We start from the raw sequence: 9,642 nt of genomic DNA, 5'->3' as shown, positions 1-9,642 counted from the left end.
AAACTAAAACTAGACCAGTAATCTCCTTAGAGAAATCTAAAAAATATGCCATGCATAGATAGACAAACTGAAAAAAATGAAACTGCACGAACCTACAAAATCCCGCTTCTCTTGTAGTGCAAGCATAAATATGTAATTGTAAATATTTTTTAAATTCATGTTAAATAATAAAGCAACACAAGATTAAAACAAGAGTTGCATTGAAAAAAAGAAGTAAGGTTCTCAAAAAATCGGTTGGTTAACATTGTATACACCTCTTATAGAAATGTGAGTCCACCTAATAATATATGCAAAATTCTGGTTTAAGCCAAAGCTAATTTAATTTTAAGCCACAAAAAATGATTACAAATAGAATCCAAATAGTACGGTTGTTGCTAAAAATCTGTTTAATTACTCCTTATAGTACTTTAATTTTGATAAATTTTGATTGATGCTCCAAGAAGCAAGTGAACTAATTAATTAAGTGGAATTTTTATTAAGATTGGCCACCCAAGAAAACAGCACCAACCACAGTGCTAATTATTATGTAGTGCTAATTTTATTTAGAGAAAAGGATAAATTGATTTTTAACTTTTTGATTTGTGGATATTTAAATATTTGATAATTTAAAAATATATTGAAGTCTCTAACCTCTTTAAAATTTGGATACATTGATCTTTGATTCTAATTTGTCTGAATTTTGGTTTGAACCCTTGCCCAATTTAATTTGTTTGGTATCAAATGATTAAAACAATCTTGACTGTCATATTTCAGTTAAATGTACTTTTTAATTTTTATTTTTCCTTCTTCAAGGACAGATTTCCTAAATATACTTTGAGGACCACATCTTTTCTTTTTCCAAGTCTCTTTTTCTTAAAACAGAGTTCTGTGTTATTTTTTTCCTGCTGATTGTTTTTTCAGTCACATGAAACTATTAGATACAACCTTGATTGGGTTGATTTAATTGTTAAAATGCATAAGATTTGCAATGAGCTATATCTATAAAGCATGGCTTTCCTACCTCTCAACATGTCTGAGAAAGAAAGTCATATATAATGAACATGATCTTTACACCAACTAGATGCCAGGCATCTAATAACATAAAACTTGCTTGTTAAAATATTTATCATTTAAGGTGTGAGCATTACGCTCCGTTCTCCAACGAAAAAAATTCAAATGGTGGCGTATGCTACAGTGCCACAAAAATTTTCCCTCATTCCTGATTCCAAACCCAACAAACATAGCCAATAAGAACTGATTTATTTGTTGCACAGCATGCACAACATTCATTAAATATATTAATCAAATTGTTCCATAAAAACACAGCCACAAGACAATGCAAAAACATGTGAATTTGATTCTGAATTTGTCCCACACATAACATGCACACATATATATAAATTATGAATGCCACAAAGTGAAATATGGGAGGATTAACACAAAGTATAGGGAGAATAAAAAATTTAAGAATAGTTGACGGTCAGATACAAAATTTGAACGGCGGCATATATCTCTACTAAGTTTGTAACTTTATTTTAGAAATATATAATCCTAATTGTATTTCGACACTTAGAATTAAGAAATTACTTGATGAAATAAAACCAAGCCAATTTTGATTTTTGATTTGTTACATTATTCTTTTCTATTACAAGATTACTGAAGCAACAACATTTTACACAACATTAAATTTCTCAGCTTGTCATAGTAGACATACCAAGAGCATTTATCATTTAAAAGAGCTTCAAACAAAATTTCATATTGCATAACATTAAAAACATGGTCAATATATGATCACCTGTTAAACTTTGTGTTCCCATTTGGAGCAAAATTCCACCATGGCTTAGTTTATGTATATAAGTCTGTTTTCCTTTTAAGCAGTGTGACTTTGAATTGTGTTACAGTTACTATAATTCTGGCCATGAATTCAATATATTTTTCTGCAATTTTTAGCTTAAAATATGACATTTTTAGTTATACTAAGACAAAAATTAATTTTCATAGAGAAATTAAAGTAAATATGCTTTTACATATACTGATATAGAATAATAAATCCCATAAAACATAATAAACAAAACTAAAACCAGACTAATAATCTCCTTAGACAAGAAGTAAAAAATATGGCATGCAAGGATAGACAAATTTCACCTCTCTTTTCTCCTTTGCAACTAAATATTATTTAATCTAACTCATTCTCTAAGTTGTGAATTATGTTGAATATAATCATGATGATTCAGAGTGTTTGAAACTTTTCCATATATTAATAGCTTTATGCTATATATACATGTTTTTAAGAAGTATTCCATTCATGTTTTTTTAAACCTTTTCAATTATATTCTAAAAATGTCTTCTTAAATTGACTTGAGCTACTGCTACTTTTTTTTTGGTCTTATAAGGGATTTGAACTTTAAAAATGACATATATTTTAAATAATTTTTTTAAAAAAAATGACAGGGGTATATAAATGCATATACATCTCCAATATATTCCCTTTAGTAAGAGTTTTTAAATTTTTTTTTGTTGAACTTGCGTGAAACTTTTATACTCTTATTTTGGGTGTTTTCAAGCATAAAACTCTCCTCCATATTATCTAATTTATCCTTTTCATGCACTTATTCATAGTTCTATATTGTATGCGTCGAGATCTCATACACTATATTGTAATATCATCGTCTTTTCAGTATATATGTTAATAAAAAGTTCCATAAACTATTCCAAACCAAATTACAACATAAGACCAAAATGCCTTTTTCTTCTACATAGGAAATGCAGTTTCACAGTCCTCTGGTATTTATTTGCTTTCATCTATATAAGGCCATCAATCCCATTACATAATTATTTTCTTATATCTAACTTACAATCCTCTTTTCCTTTTTATTAGGGAAGGTTTTTATTTTCCATTTCAATTTTTTGGCATTAGACCCAGAGTTTCTTTCTTCTAGTAATTTTTTTTAAAGTGCGGAATTTTCCAGAATGAGTAAGCAACTTTCTTGAATAATATTATCGGTGTGTATTATCTTAGATGCTAGTAACTGTATTTTCTATTTTTTATTTTAAGTGTTATTCTCCAGGTTTATTTCAAATACTATGACCATATTATATTATACACTCCCTGGTTACCTTTATGATTTATTATTTTGTTTTCTTTCCAGTAGTCTGAATTTATTAGTTGAATTTTCGTTGTTCTATTATATCATTGAATTAGACATTGATAAGAGTTGGATTTCAAATCCACGAGATAGTCTAGATTATAGGATTGGGTTGAACAGATTCTTATATTTTGCATTTGCCAATGCATCATCCGATAGGATGATACATTGTCCGTGTCTAAAATGCAGGTTCTGCCTTTTCCAAACTAGAGAGGATGCATACGATCATTTGCTGATAAAATCCTTCCCTTCTACTTATACATTTTGGCTTTATCATGGTGAGAGACACGTGGTAGAGAGCTCTAGTGAAGGACAAGAAGCAGAATCCGATAGAAACCTCAAAGACCCAATGGTTGACATGGTTCAAGAGGCATTCAACTTTCCAAGACTTCATGGCGACGAAGAAGATTCAGTGAATGAACATGCTGGCATGGATCCGGAGGAGTTGCCGTTGGGCCCAAATGAAAGTAGTCACGAGGCCTGCAACTTGCATGAGCTACTCGAAGATGGAGCACAGGAGCTATACCCAGGATGTTCAAAGTTCTCTAAGCTGTATTTTTTGGTGAGGCTCTATCATATAAAGTCCATGTGCAGAGTGAGTGACAAGGCCTTCGGAATGATATTGGAGTTGCTATCGGATGGCTTTGAGCATGCAAGGATTCTGAGCACTATGCACGATGCCAAGATGATCATAAGAAAGCTCGGTATCGCATACAAGAAGATAAATGCATGTCCAACTAACTGCATGCTATACCAGGTGATGCCTGGGCATCTTGGCTAGTTTCACAAGCCATTTTTACTAAGTTTTTACTTAGTTTCATGCACTGTCTTCATCAATGAGCAAGCATTTGGATTAATTATTTGTGCATGTCTTGATTCATCAAACATTAGTGAATTATAATAATTTTTATGAGAGTAACACCAGAACAAAGTGGTGTAATGAATGATGAATTATCTTGTGATTATTCATGAAATAGCAACCATTGATGCACTTGTTTGATTGATGGTAGGCAAGGCAAGAAGAAGCAGAGGGAAAGCAAAGACCAAAGGTGTTACCAACGGCTAACTTAGGCTCACCAATGCCAAGATCATACAGACCAAGGGTGCTGGCAACGCTACAAACAGCCTCACTAACGCCAGCCCCAAAGGAAACAAGGGCTTTGGCAATGTTGGCAACGCTGGCAATAACACCAGCATAAATATTGCCAACGTTGGTAACGCCAGCTCAAGAGGAAACCTAGGGCACTGCCAACATTGGTAACGCTGGCAATAACGCCAGCATCAACGTTACCAATGCTGGTAATGCCAGTGCTAACGTGATGAGCGGATAATTTATACGCTTTTTGGCATTGTTTTTACATAATTTTCAGTTTAATTTAGTTAGTTTTAAGTATATTTTTATTAGTTTTTAAATAAAAATTACATTTCTGGACTTTACTATGAGTTTGTGTGTTTTTCTGTGATTTCAGGTATTTTCTGGCTGAAATTGAGGGACTTGAGCAAAAATCAGATTCAGAGGTTGAAGAAGGACTGCAGATGCTGCTGGATTCTGACCTCCCTGCACTCAAAGTGGATTTTCTGGAGCTGCAGAACTCCAAATGGTGCGCTCTTAATTGTGTTGGAAAGTAGACATCCAGAGATTTCCAGCAATATATAATAGTCTATACTTTGCCCGAGTTTAGATGATGCAAACTGGTGTTCAACGGCAGTTCCACGCTGCATTCTGGAGTTAAACACTAGAAACAGGTTTCAAAGTGGAGTTAAACGCCAGAAACAGGTTACAAACTGGCGTTCAACTCCAAGAGAAGCCTCTACACGTGTAAAGCTCAATGCTCAGCCCAAGCACACACCAAGTGGGCCCTGAAAGTGGATTTCTGCATCATTTACTCATTTCTGTAAACCCTAGTAACTAGTTTAGCATAAATAGGACTTTTTACTATTGTATTTACATCTTTAGTTTCATCTTTAGATCATTTTTGGGGGCTGGCCATTCGGCCATGCCTGGACCTTCATCACTTATGTATTTTCAACGGTAGAGTTTCTACACACTATAGATTAAGGTTTGGAGCTCTGCTGTTCCTCATGGATTAATGCAAAGTACTACTATTTTTCTATTCAATACAAACTTATTCCGCTTCTAAGATATTCATTCGCACTTCAATGTGAATGTGATGATCGTGACAATCATCATCATTCCCAACTTATGAACACGTGCCTGACAACCACTTCCGTTCTACCTTAGATTGAATGGGTATCTTTTGGATATCTAATACAGGGGACCGAGTCCGAGATATTAGAATCTTTGTGGTATAAGTTAGAACCCATGGACGGCCATTCCTGAGATCCGGAAAGTCTAAACCTTGTCTGTGGTATTCCGAGTAGGATCTGGAAAGGGATGGCTGTGACGAACTTCAAACTCGCGAGTGCTGGGCGTAGTGACAGACGCAAAAGGATAGTAAATCCTATTCCAGTATGATCGAGAACCGACAGATGATTAGCCATACAGTGACAGTGCATTGGACTATTTTCACAGAGAGGATGGGATGTAGCCATTGACAACGGTGATGCCCTACATAAAGCATGCCATGGAAAGGAGTAGGAATGATTGGATGAAGACAGCAGGAAAGCAGAGGTTCAGGAGGAACGAAAGCATCTCTATATGCTTATCTGAAATTCTCACCAATAAATTACATAAGTATCTCTATCCCAGTTTATATTTTATTTATATTTTATTATTAATTCACCATAACCATTTGAATCCGCCTGACTGAGATTTACAAGGTGACCATAGCTTGCTTCAGGCCGACAATCTCCGTGGGATCGACCTTTACTCACGTAAGGTTTATTACTTGGATGACCCAGTGCACTTGCTGGTTAGTTGTGTAAAGTTGTGATAAAGAGTTAAGATTACAATTATGCGTACCAAGTTGTTGGCACCATTGATAATCACAATTTTGTGCACCAAGTTTTTGGTGCCGTTGCCGGGGATTGTTCGAGTTTGGACAACTGACAGTTCAAATTGTTGCTCAGATTAGGTAATTTTATTTTACTTTTAAGCTTTTTACTTCTTATTTTCGAAAATAATATAAAAAAAAATTTCTTCTTTTTCGTTTTTCCAAAATAATTTTCGAAAAATCCAAAAAAAAATTATAAAATCATAAAATCAAAAATAATTTGTGTTTCTTGCTTGAATCTTGTGTCAGTTTTTAAGTTTGGGGCCAATTGCATGTTTTTTAAAATTTGTGCATTTTTCGAAAACTCATGCATGTGTTCTTCATGATCTTCAAGTTATTCTTGACAAGTCTTCTTGTTTGATCTTTATATTTTCTTGTTTTGTGTCTTTTCTTGTTTTTCATATGCATTCTTGAATTCTTATTATCTAAATATTAAAAATTTCTAAGTTTGGTGTCTTGCATATTTTTTTTATTAAAAATTTTTTCAAAAATACATACTTGATGTTCATCATGATCTTCAAAGTGTTCTTGGTGTTCATCTTTGCATTCAAAGTGTTCTTGCATGTTTCCTTTGTTTTGATCCAAAATTTTCATGCATTGAGTCTTTTTGACGTTTTTCTCTTTCATCATTAAAAATTCAAAAATCAAAAAAATATCTTTCCCTTTTTCTTCTCATCAAATTTGAAAATTTGAGTTGACTTTTTCAAAACTTTTTAAAATTTAGTTGTTTCTTATGAGTCAAATCAAATTTTCAATTTAAAAATTCTATGTTTTTCAAATCTTTTCAAAAAAAAAAAATTCAAATCTTTCTCATTTTTCTTTTATGATTTTCGAAAATTTCAAAATGATTTTCAAAAATCTTTTTCTTATTTTTGTTTCATATTTTCGAATTTAATGCTAACAATTAATGTGATTGATTCAAAATTTTTAAGTTTGTTACTTGCCTAGTAAGAAAGGTTCAATCTTTAAACTCCAGACTCATATCTTTTTAGTTTCTTGTTAGTCAAGTAATCAACTTTAATTTCAAAATCAAATCTTTTTAAATATATTTTTCAAATCTTTTTCAAAATAAGTTTCAATCACATCTTTTTCAAAATCAATTTCAAAATCTTTTCTAACTTCTTTTCTAACTTCCTATCTTTTCAAAATTTAATTTTCAAATCTTTTCAAACCAATCTTATCTTTTTGTTTCAATCATATCTTTTTCAAAACTACCTAACTAATTCTCTCTCTAATTTTCGAAAATCACCTTCCTTTTTTTCAAAATTCCTTTTTTTTAAAATTAACTAATTGTTTTAAATTTAATTTAATTTGATTCAATTTTCCTTTCTTAATTTTCGAATTCTAATTTTAATTTATGTTTTTCGAAATTCTCTCCCTCTCACCTCCTTTTGTTTATTTATTCATCTACTAACACCTCTCTCCCACCCAAAATTCGAACACCATCTTCTTCTCTGTGTTCGAGTTTTTCTCTTCCCCTTCTTTTATTATTCTCTTCTACTCACATAAAGGAATCTCTATACTGTGACATAGAGGATTCCATATTTTCTGTTTTCTTCTTTTTCATATGAGCAGGAACAAGGATAAGATCATTCTTGTTGAAGCTGATCTGGAACCTAAAATAACTCTAAAGAGGAAGCTAAGGGAAGCTAAAGCATAACTCTCTGGAGAAAATCTAACAGAAATTTTCGAAAAAGAAGGAGACATGGCCGAAAATAACAACAATGCAAGGAAGATGCTTGGTGACTTTACTGCACCTAATTCCAATCTACATGGAAGAAACATCTCAATCCCTGCCATTGGGGCAAACAATTTTGAGCTGAAACCTCAATTAGTTTCTCTAATGCAATAGAATTGCAAGTTTCATGGACTTCCATCAGAAGATCCTTTTTAGTTCTTAACTGAATTCTTGCAAATCTGTGATACTGTTAAGACCAATGGGATTGACCCGAGGTCTACAGGCTTATGCTTTTCCCATTTGCTGTAAGAGACAGAGCTAGAATATGGTTAGACTCTCAACCTAAAGACAGCCCGAACTCTTGGGATAAGCTGGTCACTGCTTTCTTAGCCAAGTACTTTCCTCCTCAAAAGCTTAGTAAGCTTAGAGTGGATGTTCAAACCTTCAGACAAAAGGAAGGTGAATCCCTCTATGAAGCTTCAGAGAGATATAAGGAACTGACCAAAAAGTGTCCTTCTGACATGCTTTCAGAATGGACCATCCTGGATATATTCTATGATGGTCTGTCTGAATTATCAAAGATGTCATTGGACCATTCTGCAGGTGGATCCATTCACCTAAAGAAAACGCCTGCAGAAGCTCAAGAACTCATTGACATGGTTGCAAATAACCAGTTCATGTACACTTCTGAAAGGAATCCTGTGAGTAATGGGACGCCTCAGAGGAAGGGAGTTTTTGAAATTGATACTCTGAATGCCATAATGGCTCAGAATAAAATATTGACTCAGCAAGTCAATATGATCTCTCAGAGTCTGAATGGATTGAAGGAATCATCCAACAGTACTAAAGAGGCATCTTGTGAAGAAGAAGCTTATGATCCTGAGAACCTTGCAATAGCAGAGGTGAATTACACGGGTGAACCCTATGGAAACACCTATAATCCCTCATGGAGAAATCATCCAAATTTCTCATGGAAGGATCAACAAAAGCCTCAACAAGGCTTTAATAATGGTGGAAGAAACAGGTTTAGCAATAGCAAACCTTTTCCATCATCCACTCAACAACATACAGAGAATTCTGAGCAGAATCCATCTAGCTTAGGAAATATAGTCTCTGATCTATCTAAGGCCACTGTAAGTTTGATGAATGAAATAAGGTCCTCCATTAGGAATTTGGAGGCACAAGTGGGCCAGCAGAGTAAAAGAGTCACTGAAATCCCTCCAAGTACTCTCCCAAGAAATACAGAAGAAAATCCAAAAAGAGAGTGCAAGGCCATAGCCTTACATGGTGTGGCCGAACCCAAAGAGGAAGAGGAGGACGTGAATCCTAGTGAGGAAGACCTCTTGGGACGTTCAGTGACCAATAAGGGGGTATCCCTTTGAGGAACCAAAGGAATCTGAGGCTCATCTAGAGACCATAGAGATTCCATTGAACCTCCTTCTACGCTTCATGAGCTCTGATGAGTATTCTTCCTCTGAAGAAGATTAAGAAATTACTGAAGAGCAAGTTGCTAAATACCTAGGTGCAATCATGAAACTGAATGCCAAATTATTTGGTAATGAGACTTGGGAAGATGAACCCCCCTTGCTCACAAATGAACTGAATGAATTGGATAGGCAGAAATTACCTCAAAAGAAACAGGATCTTGGTAAATTCCTAATTCCCTACAAAATAGGCACCAAGACCTTTGAGAAGGCTCTGTGTGACCTGGGGTCAGGAATAAACTTAATGCCACTCTCTATAATGGAGAAACTTGGGATCTTTGAGGTGTAAGCTGCCAGAATCTCATTAGAGATGACAGACAACTCAAGAAAATAGGCTTATGGACAAGTAGAGGACGTGTTAGTAAAGGTTGAAGGCCTTTACATCCCTGCTAATTTCATAA

At 34.0% G+C, this 9,642-nt stretch overlaps 1 non-coding gene across 1 annotated transcript; it reads right to left on the bottom strand.

Annotated features, from left to right (window-relative positions):
* Positions 1 to 8,176: 8,176 nt before the first annotated feature.
* On the bottom strand, positions 8,177 to 8,284 carry LOC112746245 (small nucleolar RNA R71). The gene has a single exon (XR_003174139.1). It is a non-coding gene; the product is annotated as a small nucleolar RNA R71 (small nucleolar RNA).
* Positions 8,285 to 9,642: the final 1,358 nt, after the last annotated feature.

Source organism: Arachis hypogaea, chromosome 14, assembly GCF_003086295.3.
Source record: "Arachis hypogaea cultivar Tifrunner chromosome 14, arahy.Tifrunner.gnm2.J5K5, whole genome shotgun sequence".
NCBI classification, from domain to species: Eukaryota; Viridiplantae; Streptophyta; class Magnoliopsida; order Fabales; family Fabaceae; genus Arachis; species Arachis hypogaea.
The sequence above is the reverse complement of the archived record's forward strand: the minus strand, read 5'-3'. Positions and strand labels throughout refer to the sequence as shown.